Genomic DNA, 12,434 nt, shown 5'->3' on the forward strand with positions numbered 1-12,434 from the left:
AGTAGGAGGAATTTTCCAGCAGCACAACGATGTCCGGGAATAAACTTCTCATCGCAATTAAAACAAAGTCCCTTAGCGCGACGCTCTTCGCGTTGGGCAGCTGTTATTCTGCGAATTGGGAAACGATTTGTGGAATTGTTTCCATTGGTATTAGCTGGTGTGGAAGGGTTAGGAGAGTTTGGTAAGTTGGTGTAGGCAGTTTTCGGTAATGTAGGTGACGATGGGTAGGAAGGTGAGGGGCTGTTTGGGGCATTTTTGGTGAATTTAGGTTTTGAATCCTTTAGTTTGGATTCAATTAGCTTTGCAAGGCCTACTGCTTGTGAAATGGAATATGGTTGATGGATCGCAATTTCATTCCGAATTTCTGGAATCAGCCCGGATATAAAACAATTAAGCATAGCTTCAGGTGGTAGTCCAATCACCCTGTTCCCAATGCGTTCAAAGTTGGTTTGATATTCTGTCACGGAACCGTGTTGCCTCAATTTGAAGAGTTGGGCTTGATGATTCTCGTATGTCGACGGCCCAAAACGTAATTCGAGAGCCCTAGCGAAACTGTTCCAATCAGTTAATTGTTGGTTCTGAAACATATATTTGTACCAACCGAGTGCATCTCCTCGCATATAGAAAGCTGCCATGGGTAGTCTATTTTCAATTGGGATGTTATAAAAACCGAAGAACTGTTCAGATTGAAACAGCCATTCCAAGGCATTAGAACCATCAAACACGCTGAGTTCTATTTTTGGATGTCTTGCAGTGTTTTGGGGCTGTGCAGGTTGCTGCAAAAATGGAGGAAAAAGGTGTGATTGTTGGGTAGGTTGGCTGGGTTGGTTATGAAAAGGAGAGGTTTGGTAGGGTGAAAAATTTGCATGAGAAGGTTGGATAGTGGGTTGTGGTTGGGGAAATGAGGGAGGTGGTGGCGGTGGTGGTGTGAGTAGTTGGGCATTTGATGAACTGCTATGATATAGGGGTTGGCTAACAGGTAAGGGAACGTGTAAAAGAGGAAAGGAGGTGCTAATAACCACATTATCAGAACTGGGTGGAGTTAAAATGCCGTTAGAAATACCTGGAGTTGTAGATCTAGGTTGTGGAACGGCGGCTGCCATGGTGGAAAATAGTTGATTCATTTGCTGAGTCATGCGAGAGCTGAGTTCGGCAAAACTCGCTGTTAGACGAGATTCAAGGGCGTTGTCTAGCTGATCTAGCTGTTCTGCAATGGTTTGGTTGTTGTTTTCCATGGTGGATTCAAGAGATCTGTTGGAGAGGATGAGGTCATCCAAACGGAGGTTTGTGTGTTGGATAGAGTCCTCAAGGTCTTTGGGGGTGGGGGTTGTAGGTTTAGGAGGCATTGAGGAAGGTGATGAAAGCACCAATGATAGGATTAGGTTCTGCTGCTACTCCCCTATTAGGGTTTCACCATTGAATACACATAAAACTAACGATAAACTAAGAAGAAGAGAAAGATAAAAATTCTGAATTCATTATCCTCATCCCAATTCACGTACAGCATAAATACTAGGTCTAAACCAAAGCTAGACTAATGGGCCTAAGCCACTTTAAGGAAAGTAAACTAATGGGCCTAAGCCACTTGAAAATAAAACATAAATAAAACACCTATTAATATTGTATTTTATGCTGCATAGTCTTTCAGCCAAAAAGACTTCTTCAAAGTGCGTTTGGGCCTTCTAACATACATTTTCTAGTAATTTTCTATGAAATGCACCGAACTCTAAGCTCGGATACCTGTTTCCTTCATTAACATCTGATACACATGACTTTGCAGTGTCATGGGTAAGCTTCCTGAAGCACGAATCGCGTTTATTGAAGATGGACCTTACAGGTAACTTACTTTGATATGTCTTTGATATTAGTCCCTACATCAAGTAATTTCTCGTGTCTGATCGAAGCACGTACACTGGAAACATGACACCGACACAGACAAAGACACCTTTTTTCAGAGGTGTCGGCGTTTTAACTGACACTGGTGTATGTTTAAACTTTTTAGGTACCAAGCTGTGTTTCTTATGAATGTATTTAGGTACCAAGCTTCAAAGGTTGATATCACTATCTATTCAGATTTGCAATCAGTTCCATCATCTGAATATGAGAGTGTCTTTAGGTGGTTCAAGCTAATTGATGCTTTGCTAAGAATTTCGTATGTTCCCCCTTTGCACATTGTTACCCTGTTATTGTCTCAGCTGGTTTCACTACTGTTCAGGATGAATAGGTAGCTGTTTCTGGAAGGGAAATAAACAGGTGCGGTTATGCTACAACATTGGTTTATCTTATTTGGGAAACTTTACCATAAAAGAGGTTATGCTCAACTGGTGCAGTTCTTGCAGGAACAAAAGCTGGTGCGGTGATGCTCAAATGTCCTGGCCATTTGCGTTGTCTAGGCCATTGCATTGAAGCCAACAAGAAAATAATTGTACAAAAGAGGCATTGAACCTGCTAAAAGAGGAGGCAAGGTGGCTGCAATTTGTACTTCAACGAAAGTGGCATTGGAGAAAGCAGTAGATAGTGTTGCCAACAAAATTAAGGATGTTTAAGTATCGGACTAGATATGCTCCAATGTACTTTGCTTTCATCCTTTTTTCAAGGACATTCAGGTCGTAATTAACTAATCATCATGTTAAATTATTTATATTTAATATAATTTTGATTAATTTCTTTAATTAGTTGTTACTAAAATCTATTGTGTGATAGGTTTGATTTGTGCGGTAATTAACATTAATGCAGTCAGCCCGCCCAGCATCACCGCTAGGTTTGATTTGTTTGATTTGTTGATTTGTAGTCGCACGTCGCTTGGAAGGAGAACAATGGGACAATCTCGTATCAAGTTCGAGTCAGAATTCCCATTTAGTTTTGAAGGCTACTTTCCTATGGGATTCTTTGGTAGCTCGTAAAAGTGCAAACTTTTATATTTTTCTCCCCATCTGCACTTTTCAAGTAAATTCCTAGTAATGATATTTAAGTTTCGTCAATATTAATGTACAAGTCAACAGAAAGTTCTCGCATCAGGCCCTAAAGAATACTTGATAGCTCATTGTGAACATGGGTAATGTAGGATGCAACATAACTTTCCTTTCCAATATCTGTAGATTAAATGTTCTGCCTAACCATTTTGTACATATATTTCAGGCATCAAATCTATGGATCATCTCTTCTTGCATGAGAATCATTCAGTCTTCCTTATCTGAATTGGTTTTCTTAGGTTCAACATAGCATCTATGAGAATCCTTTCTTTTTTGTTTTATTTGTCTTTTTGTTTAGAGTGCCAGTGGCAACATTTCTTGTGGATGTTACTCTCGAAACTGATAAATTAAGGTGTGACGTGTTCTGGAACATGGTATTTGTTAGTGTTGGAGTTGTCATTTCCTCCTATGTGGAGATTCATTTTAATGTGCTCGATACAGTTTATCAAGTCTCGGGAATAGCTGCTGAATCATTGAGGCCGGTCTTAACTCAAGTTCTTCTTCAAAATAAATGCGTGACACTAAATCCTATTACCAGCTTGTATTACATAGCACCCTGCAGGTAATTCTGTTCTTGCATATTTGAAAACCTATATGTAGTTCTTTTTATGTTGGTGGGAGGGAAAAAAGCTCATGAAAATTAAACCTTCTATATTAATTTAAGTTAGTTTCAATTTTGACCTGTGTTTTTACATTGCCACTGAAAATGGTGTGATTAGTTTCTGTCACTAGACGTATCTGACTGTTTGTGGGTGTTTGAACTTTGAATTAGATTATTGTGTTAACTGTTAAGAGAAGCTTACGGTCAAAATGCTGCAGGATATGATGTTAATCTAATCTGACGATAATAACATTTTTGCCCTTCTGATTAAATATTGTGCACCATTTTGTGTGTCCTTTGAATGTAAATGATTACTCTGTTGCTTCCTGCTTGTTGTACTTTATTATGTTTGTTTATACTGCACTCAATTTGACACAAAAAGGGGAATAGGGGCTGAGCCACCTTTTTGGGATACCTATGTATTGAAAATGTCAGCGGGTACATTAAATTTCAAACATACACATTTATTTTATTGTGCTGAATAGTGACCATTTACTCGTTATTGTATACAACTTTGTATTCCTTTTTATTCCATGGTATATCCTTGAGAAGCCTGAGATGGAAGCTCCACATATGCAGTTTAACTTCTGGATATTTTTTTCAAATGCTCTCTGTGCTTTGGCATTGAACTTCTCAACATTCTTAGTGATTGGTAGAACTGGGGCTGTAACTATTCGAGTGGCCAGAGTTTTGAAAGACTGGCTACTTATCTCTCTTTCAACTGTCTTATTTCCTGAATCAAAAATTACAGGACTGAACGTTATTGGCTATGCTATCTAATGAATTTTTGCCATACACAGTTAGCAAGGGATCAAACTCGGTTAAAAGGTTAATGGACCCAAATATCTATCGCTTCATTCACTTGTGTCGGGAATTGGTGGTAATAATATGCTCCTTTTTAGGTTATTCTAGTCTTTTGTTCTGTTTTTTTATTGACTAGGTGGTAATAATATGCTCCTTTTTAGGTTGAAGTAGCTATACGTGACAATGCCCAGAGATTGTATGCATCCAAGCTGAAATTCATTGGAAGAGGTAGTTCTGCAAACGCATCTAGGCCTGTTGATCTTATTTATTTATTTTTGAAAAAACCTGTTGATCTCATTATAATGAAGTGATCAATAAACTAATTTATCAATTAATTCATTGATTCTCAAGCTGCCAATGCCATAATTTTATATGTTGTTTGTCGTTTTTATATTTATAGTAAGTGCGGCATTCTTGCTTAGATTATAAGTGCATATCCAATTATGAATTATGTAATTCTCTATATTAATTGATATTGGAAAAAAAAGTATCTGAAAATTTTAGAATTAGTCATCCAGTATTGTTGCTCTTAAGTTCTAACAAAATATTTCTTCCACTGTCATAATTTTAATATTTTAAACTTAGGTGTTAACATTTATACTTCACAGGCAATGTTGTGTTTCATTTTAATGACAGTCTATATATTGTGACAGAAACGGGAGGACTGGGAAAATGGTACTGCTTCTGGTGTTAAAGTTGAAAATGATTATGGACCAGTATCAAAGGGTTGGGAAATTCCCCCTTCAACATGAAGAATCCTATGTAAGAGACTACTAAGTTTGACGACTGAGATTAGTATTTAGAATAAATATTAGGGAATCCGGCTTTAGAATAAATTTTAAGGAACCCGACTTTGATTAGTAGTAGAAAATGAGGTGATATTTCCTATTACAGTTTTATATTTATATGTATTTTAGAATGGACTCAAGTACATTGAATGTTTATTTAATTCCAATTAGTATTTTCCTTTTATTTACACATCTTGCTATCATGATTAAAGTAATTTTTTTCTTCTTTATTAAGAATATTAAACTGATTAACGACAAAAATAAGAAAACTAAGGGAATAAACCTTGGCAAGATAAATGGTTTAGAAAGAATAACATATAACAATGGTTTTAAATAGGTGGTCATAACTAAACTGTGGCTATATCTTGAACCAATATTGTGTCGTAAACGTTAAATTGAAACCGTGGCTTTACCATATAGCCACAGTTTTGCAGTCATGGCAAATACAAACCACGACCTTAATCAAGCTACATAAATCGTGGCCTAAAAAAGCCACGGTTGTCAAAAAGGCGTGGTCTATACCAAAAAACCGTGGACTTTACTTTAGGCCACGACCGCATACTCCACAGTTGGATTTCCGTGGCCAAACCGTACCCTCAGCGTTACGCCACGGTTATTTTGCATATAGCCTCGGTTTCCTAGGCGTGGCAGAAGCCCTTTTTTTCTGTAGTGGAAAAATTATATGAAAAATACAAGTATTGGTTGTAAGAATAAATCTTAAATGACCACTCATGCAACATTCTACCATAAAGTATATTATATATGTCTTTGATATTTCCCTTGCAACTATGGTCTTTGCTATAACCTGTTAAACATGATACACCATTTATTAATACACGTATAAAAGTCAGTCACCATATTAGGCCTAACACTCTGAAATCTAGGAAAAGGGCAATTTTCATCAGTTTTACAAGGAATACCTACATCTGTAAAGAATAGAATAAAAAATATTAGTGAAATACTAAAAATCGTGTAATAACTATAAGAAAATAAAAATATTAAAAAAAGAAAAAATTATTTACAGCCAGCTTCCACCATTGAAAGATGAACTAAGAAAAGAAATAAAATTATAGCATAAATAAACTTGAAATTTTTAGCCATATTCTTTTCTCTTTTTATTTTACAAATTGAATGAATTGATCAATTTATAAATAATGCAATTCTTAAAATAACATATAAATATTTGTAGTAGTACATTACAAAATATATTTTAATTGTATCTTCCGCATTCTTAATAGACAAAATACCATTTTCAATTTCATAAGTTTATTTTATAATTTATTTTGGTCACTTAATTTAAAAATATTCATATTGTTTTTTTAACTATTCAAAGCGTTTCATTGTAGTCCTTTTAGTCTAATTAGCGACGAATTTAGCGGTCGATTTCTGAGTTTTCTGTCGCTAATTAGATAAAAAGGAATAAAGTAAAACATTTTAAAGACTTAAGAGATCAATATGAACATTTTTTAAATTAAAGGATCAAAACAAACCTAAAGGTAAATTTACAGGACTTACAAAAATATTTTGCCTCTATTTGGTAAGGCATGTTTTCGAGCTTATAACTTATGTCTTATGTCTTATAAGCTCATATGATAATTTAGACATGTTTGGTAACTGTCTTTTCATCACGATCTTATAGCTAATTTTACTAGCTTATAGTTTATTTTTCAAACGCTATTTTAAATAGCGTTTTATCTTATGTCTTATAGCTTATTGTTTTTTCTTCCTTTTTTATGCTTATTATTTTAATTAATATCCATTTTAACCCTTTTAATTTAAAATAAAATAATTATATATTAAATATATTTTTATGTCATTTTACATTTATAAGTTAATCGAACCACTAATTTTACTAAACACTTTAATTGGCTAATAAACTATCAGTCTCAAGCATCCTCTATAAGTTATAAGCCATCTGTCATCAGTCATAAGCTAGCTTATCAGTCAATTAGTCAACCGCTATTTTTATTAAACAGCCCAATTTCCTTCTTAGTATCTCTTATGCATATTTAGTAAAGGGGTATTATACAAATAATTTATAATCTTTACATCTATTTTTTTAATGTAACTTTTCATCCTTTGGTAATAGAAGAGGGACATGTTTATAAATAGAAAATTGTTAAACTAAGGTTTAAATTATCAATATGAATAATCGATTAATAAGACAATATTTTTATGTATAAGTTGGAAATATTGTAAGATTTCTTTATATAAAATCATTTGATCATAAGGAGTGAGAACATTTTGTATTATACAAAATAGATAAGGATTTCTATAACCTCGTATAATATAGAAATTGCTTTTACAAATTCTTAGTTTTATTCCTTCTAATAATTAAGTATATTAATAAAACATAATGTGATTTGATGAATAGAAAAATTAGTTTTTGATATTATTTATTATAAAATTAAAAATTGAAGGTGAAAAGGCATTTTTTAGTTATGATTAACTAGTTGTTATACTACGTTAGCGTCTAAACAAACAAAAATTATTTGCAATATCTAAAAATCAAAGGATGATATAGATAAAAACCCTAAATAAAATTAGTAGAAGCTACTATGAAATAAAAAACCATTTGAATTGTATCATTTATTCTCAGCGGAACGTTTAATTTTTCTTTTGCGATGATTGGAACACAAATATCTCTAGTGAGAGTAGGTGAGGTAGATTTGTAAGAAAGGAGTACAAAAAAAATCAAAGAAGGAAACAATGAGCGATAGGAAATACAAGATCATGCTAGGAATGAACCAATCAGATTCTACAAGGAGATGGTTATAGGAAGGAATTCAGAGGGCTTGTAGGATATGGAAATAGCTGATGACGCAAATATAGATCATCTATGAAGGAAGTTTAAGGTATGATTGGGGAGGGAGAAAGGGTGTGAGCGTCCTGCATATGTTTTAACTGAAGAAAAAGTTAAATAAATACATCACCCATGTGTCATACCCAAATTTTTGACCCCCCTGAGATGTCACATCATATATAGCATCTCACATTCTTCAATCAACTCAAGGCAGAGACTGTCAATAATTACTTGTACATTAAGTCCTCCAATTAGGGTTTAAGCCAGTAAATTCAGGGAAAAATTGATCAATGATTAAATAGAACTTTTGACGGTTGAGCTCACAAAACAAATTTAACTTTTAACGGATAATCTCAAAAACTAAACAAAAAATTTATATTGACACTCTCAAGAACCAAATACATCAAACAAAAGTATAAAACTCTTAATGGGAAAATAATTCAACATAAACACCGGTATAACAACACACCTCTCTAAAGTACTTTTCATTCACAAGGCATTAAAGACAAACTTCAGTGAAAGAATATTAAGGAGAGAAGAGAGAAAATAATTAAATGATAATAAAAATGAATTCTGGTGTATTTTTAAATGAGGATAAGTGTCCTTTCTATGGGAGAAATGTAGCTAAAATAGTAAAATGATCCATGGACTTTTTAATAGTCATAATCGATTATGCATTTTACATAATCGATTAAGATGCATTGTAAAAGAAATAATGGGTTAACTCTAATATGCTAATCAATTATCTAATGTAAACTACACTCTTACTATTCAAGTTAGTATCCAACTAACTATTTGGGTAACACATTTTTTAAAGTGGAGAAGATTCTAAAATGTTTAAAATACATGACACAATTTAATTCAATAAATACAAAATTATAGTAATTTTCATAAATGACTAAAAGTAAAGATAACATAAATTAAAATAATGTTTCAAAGTAATAGTTTTTAAGTAATAGTTTTTAAGTAATAGTTTCACATTAAAACAATATTTTAAATTTATATGTTAAATATATTCAAATCAAATCTCAAATTCATTAATAATATGGAGAACTTGGAGGCAACTATATTCATCCAAAATTAAGAGAAAATGAAAAGAAATGAATTATAACAATATTTCCTACCTTTTTTTATTTCATTTTTAAAATGTTAGAGAACAAAGTCATAATTTGAAGTAACACATTATTACAAAACGAAAAATTATATGAAAAATACAATTATTGGTTGTAAGAATAAATCTTAAATGACCACTCATACAACATTCTACCATAAAGTATATTATATATGTCTTTGATATTTCCCTTGCAACTATGGTCTCTGCGGTAACCCGTGAAACAATATACACTTTTTATCAATGCACTTATAAAAGACAGTCACCATGTTAGGGCTAATACTTTGAAATTTAGGCAAAGGGCAATCTTCATCAGTTACACATGGATTACCTGCAACTGTAAAAAATAGAATAAAATATGTTAGTGAAATACTAAAAATTGTTTAATAACTATAAAAAAAATAAAAATTATTCAAAAGAGGGAAGATTATTTACCGCCAGCCTCCGTTGAAAGATGAATTAAGGAAAGAAATAAAACTATAGCACAAATAAACTTGAGAATGGTAGCCATATTCTTTTCTCTTTTTGTTTTACAAATTGAATGAAATGTGATCAATTTATAATGTGTAAAGATAATGCTTAAAACATTTAAATATTTGTAGTAGCGCATCACATAATATATTTTAGAGTTAAATATGTTTTTGTTTCTATAAAATACAAAATTTTATTTTTGATAACTATAAAATTATTATACACGTAGTTTTAGTTCATACTGTCAAACTAATATATATGTTTAAATGATTGTTTTACATACATGTTAAGAACGTTTTAAAAACTGCATGCATACAAATTTTATAGGGACTAAAATATGTCTTTTTATTAATAAAGATTACAAATATATTTTTTAATATTTATAAGGACAAAAAAACATATTTAACCCTATATTTTAATTTTAATTGTATCTTTTACAACTTAATAAATGTTTCTTATGCATATTTAGTAAAAGGGTAATATACAAATAATTTATACTCTTTACATCTATTTATTTTCAATATAACTTTTCATCCTTTGGTAATAGAAGAGGCACAGTTTATATTTAGAAAATTGTTAAATTGTTAAACTATGATTTAAATTATCAATATGAATAATGTAAGGTTGATGAGACAATATTTTTATGTATAAGTTGGAAATATTGTATGATTTCTTTATATAAAATCATTTGATCATAAGGAATGAGAATCACATTTTGTATTATACAAAATAGATAAGGATTTCTACAACCTCATATCATATAGAAAGTGTCTTCTCATTAAAGCTTTTACAAATTCTTAATTTGATTCCTTCAAAAAATTAAGTATATTAATAAAACATAATATGATTTGGTTAATAGAAAAATTAGTTTTTGATATATTATTTATAAAATTAAAAATTGGAGGTGAAAAGACATTTTTTAGTTTTTTTTTATAATCAAAAGGATATATTAAAAAACACTAGGGGTGCTTAACCCAAAAGATACAAGATAGAAAAAAATAAAAAATAGAACATAAAATCGCACCCGGATGAAACCGGCCAACAAAAAATTACAAACCCTAGTTATGATTAACTAGTTTTTATACTTGTGATCTAAGTAATGATTAGCACTTGAATCCTAAACCCTAATTAATATTTTAGCCTAAGTGCTTTGATAACAAAAGAACTTTTGTAAGTGAGGATATATTTGTAATTATGAAAAGGCACTACAAGAAATACTGCAATTTGCCAGGGGTTAAACCCCTCACTAAAGGGAAAAACCCCTCATAAATGCATAATTTACGAGGGGACAGCTCCCCTAGCAAAACAAGGGGTCGCAAATCCATTACCGAGGGGCTATCCACTTCGCTAAATTGCTAGGGGCTTTCCCCCTCGCTAAATAAAAAGTCAAAGTTCTGCTCTGCAACCTACAGAAATAGGCACCAGCTAGCAGTCTGCAAGGGGGCAGACTGCGTCAGATATTTTGCTTGGGGATTAGCCCCTCGCAAAATGCAGCATATATTTTTTTTCTTGGGGATTAGCCCCTCGCAAATTGTTTATATTTTGAAAAAAAATATAATTTTCAAAATTGTACATAATAATATATATATATATATATATATATAATTATAATATAATTTAAATAAAAAATATATATAATAATTCAAATTAAAACAAAATTATTATGATACATATAATAAATAATATTTAACCAAATATATAAAAAATTAAACTCCATATAAAATTACAATAATATTTAAAAATAAGTTCATAATAGTTAACACAAATTGTTCCATACAAATTAAAATAAACTTAAATATGTAAATTTAATTAATCCCCCCGTCTTGTTCCTCCTCTTCTTTATTAGCTCCTCCATATCCACTAGTTCCTCCAAATCCACCACCTCCCATATTTTGTGAAGCAAAAAATTGATCAAACCTTTGTGACCGCTCATTTGCAATTCGCATTGCTTCTTAATACTCTTGTGCCTGCCTCCTCATTTCTTCCTGAAATTCTCTCCTCATTTCTTCCCGTAATTCTCTTTCTCTTCTTTGCATTTCCTCCAGCATCTCTAATTGTTTTCTCTTCATCTCTTCAATTTCCAAATTTCTTGCTGCTACTTGTTGTGCTGCCTCAGTATTTGCCAAGTTTCACACAGTTTCAAGCATTTCGGCGGCTAATATAGGTGGAGTGGATGATCCTTCTCCATCAGCATATCTCATTTTGAAATCTCTACTACGCCGCTTGATATTTTTGGAATACCCTCCAGTACAATACATTCTCCCATTTTTCTTCTTTCCAACTGAAACCTTATACCAAGTCTGAAAACCAATACTAGGGTCAACAGGATACCCCGGTGGTGGTTCGGGTATTTCAGGATGCTCTAACAACTTTATGGCAAGTTCTTTATCAAAATTCTCCTATAAAACAATTAAATGTTATCATGATTCAAATAAACTATTACATATAAAAGAAATAAAACTATGTACATATAAAAGAAATAAATAAAATATTTTTGATATAAAAATAACTTACTTGAGTGATTTTTGCGCGCTCGTCAATAAACTCTCCATTTCTCTTGAGATGAGTCTCCATGTGGAGCTCATTAAGAAGTGGAGTTCTGCCTAATTCTTCACGGTAAATAAGTAAAAAAAATTAATTATACATAATGCAACATTTTAATAATAGTTTAATAAAAAATTAATAAATTTATGTGCCATCCTTCGCGCAACTTCAGCCACACTAATACTTCCCGCTGCGTTATTGCAGCCACCAACTTCAGATGCTCTATTTTTTTTGCCTGCTCAGATATTTCCTTAAACTTATCATAATTCCAATGATCAATAAGCTTTGGGAATATATCTTCTCCTATCCAACATGGACGTGTCCCTTTTGCTTCCCATTT

At 32.1% G+C, this 12,434-nt stretch overlaps 2 long non-coding RNA genes across 2 annotated transcripts; both read right to left on the reverse strand.

Annotated features, from left to right (window-relative positions):
- Positions 1-5,462: 5,462 nt before the first annotated feature.
- On the reverse strand, positions 5,463-6,303 carry LOC131593434 (uncharacterized). The gene is made up of 2 exons (XR_009280974.1): positions 6,188-6,303; positions 5,463-6,091 (listed from the first exon to the last, which is right to left on the reverse strand). It is a non-coding gene; the product is annotated as an uncharacterized LOC131593434 (long non-coding RNA).
- A 2,770-nt stretch (positions 6,304-9,073) lies between these two features.
- On the reverse strand, positions 9,074-9,865 carry LOC131657279 (uncharacterized). Its single transcript, XR_009300589.1, has 2 exons — positions 9,515-9,865; positions 9,074-9,416 (listed from the first exon to the last, which is right to left on the reverse strand). It is a non-coding gene; the product is annotated as an uncharacterized LOC131657279 (long non-coding RNA).
- Between the last annotated feature and the right edge of the window lie 2,569 nt (positions 9,866-12,434).

The sequence above is a fragment of the Vicia villosa genome, linkage group LG3 (assembly GCF_029867415.1).
Source record: "Vicia villosa cultivar HV-30 ecotype Madison, WI linkage group LG3, Vvil1.0, whole genome shotgun sequence".
In the NCBI taxonomy this organism is placed as follows: Eukaryota; Viridiplantae; Streptophyta; class Magnoliopsida; order Fabales; family Fabaceae; genus Vicia; species Vicia villosa.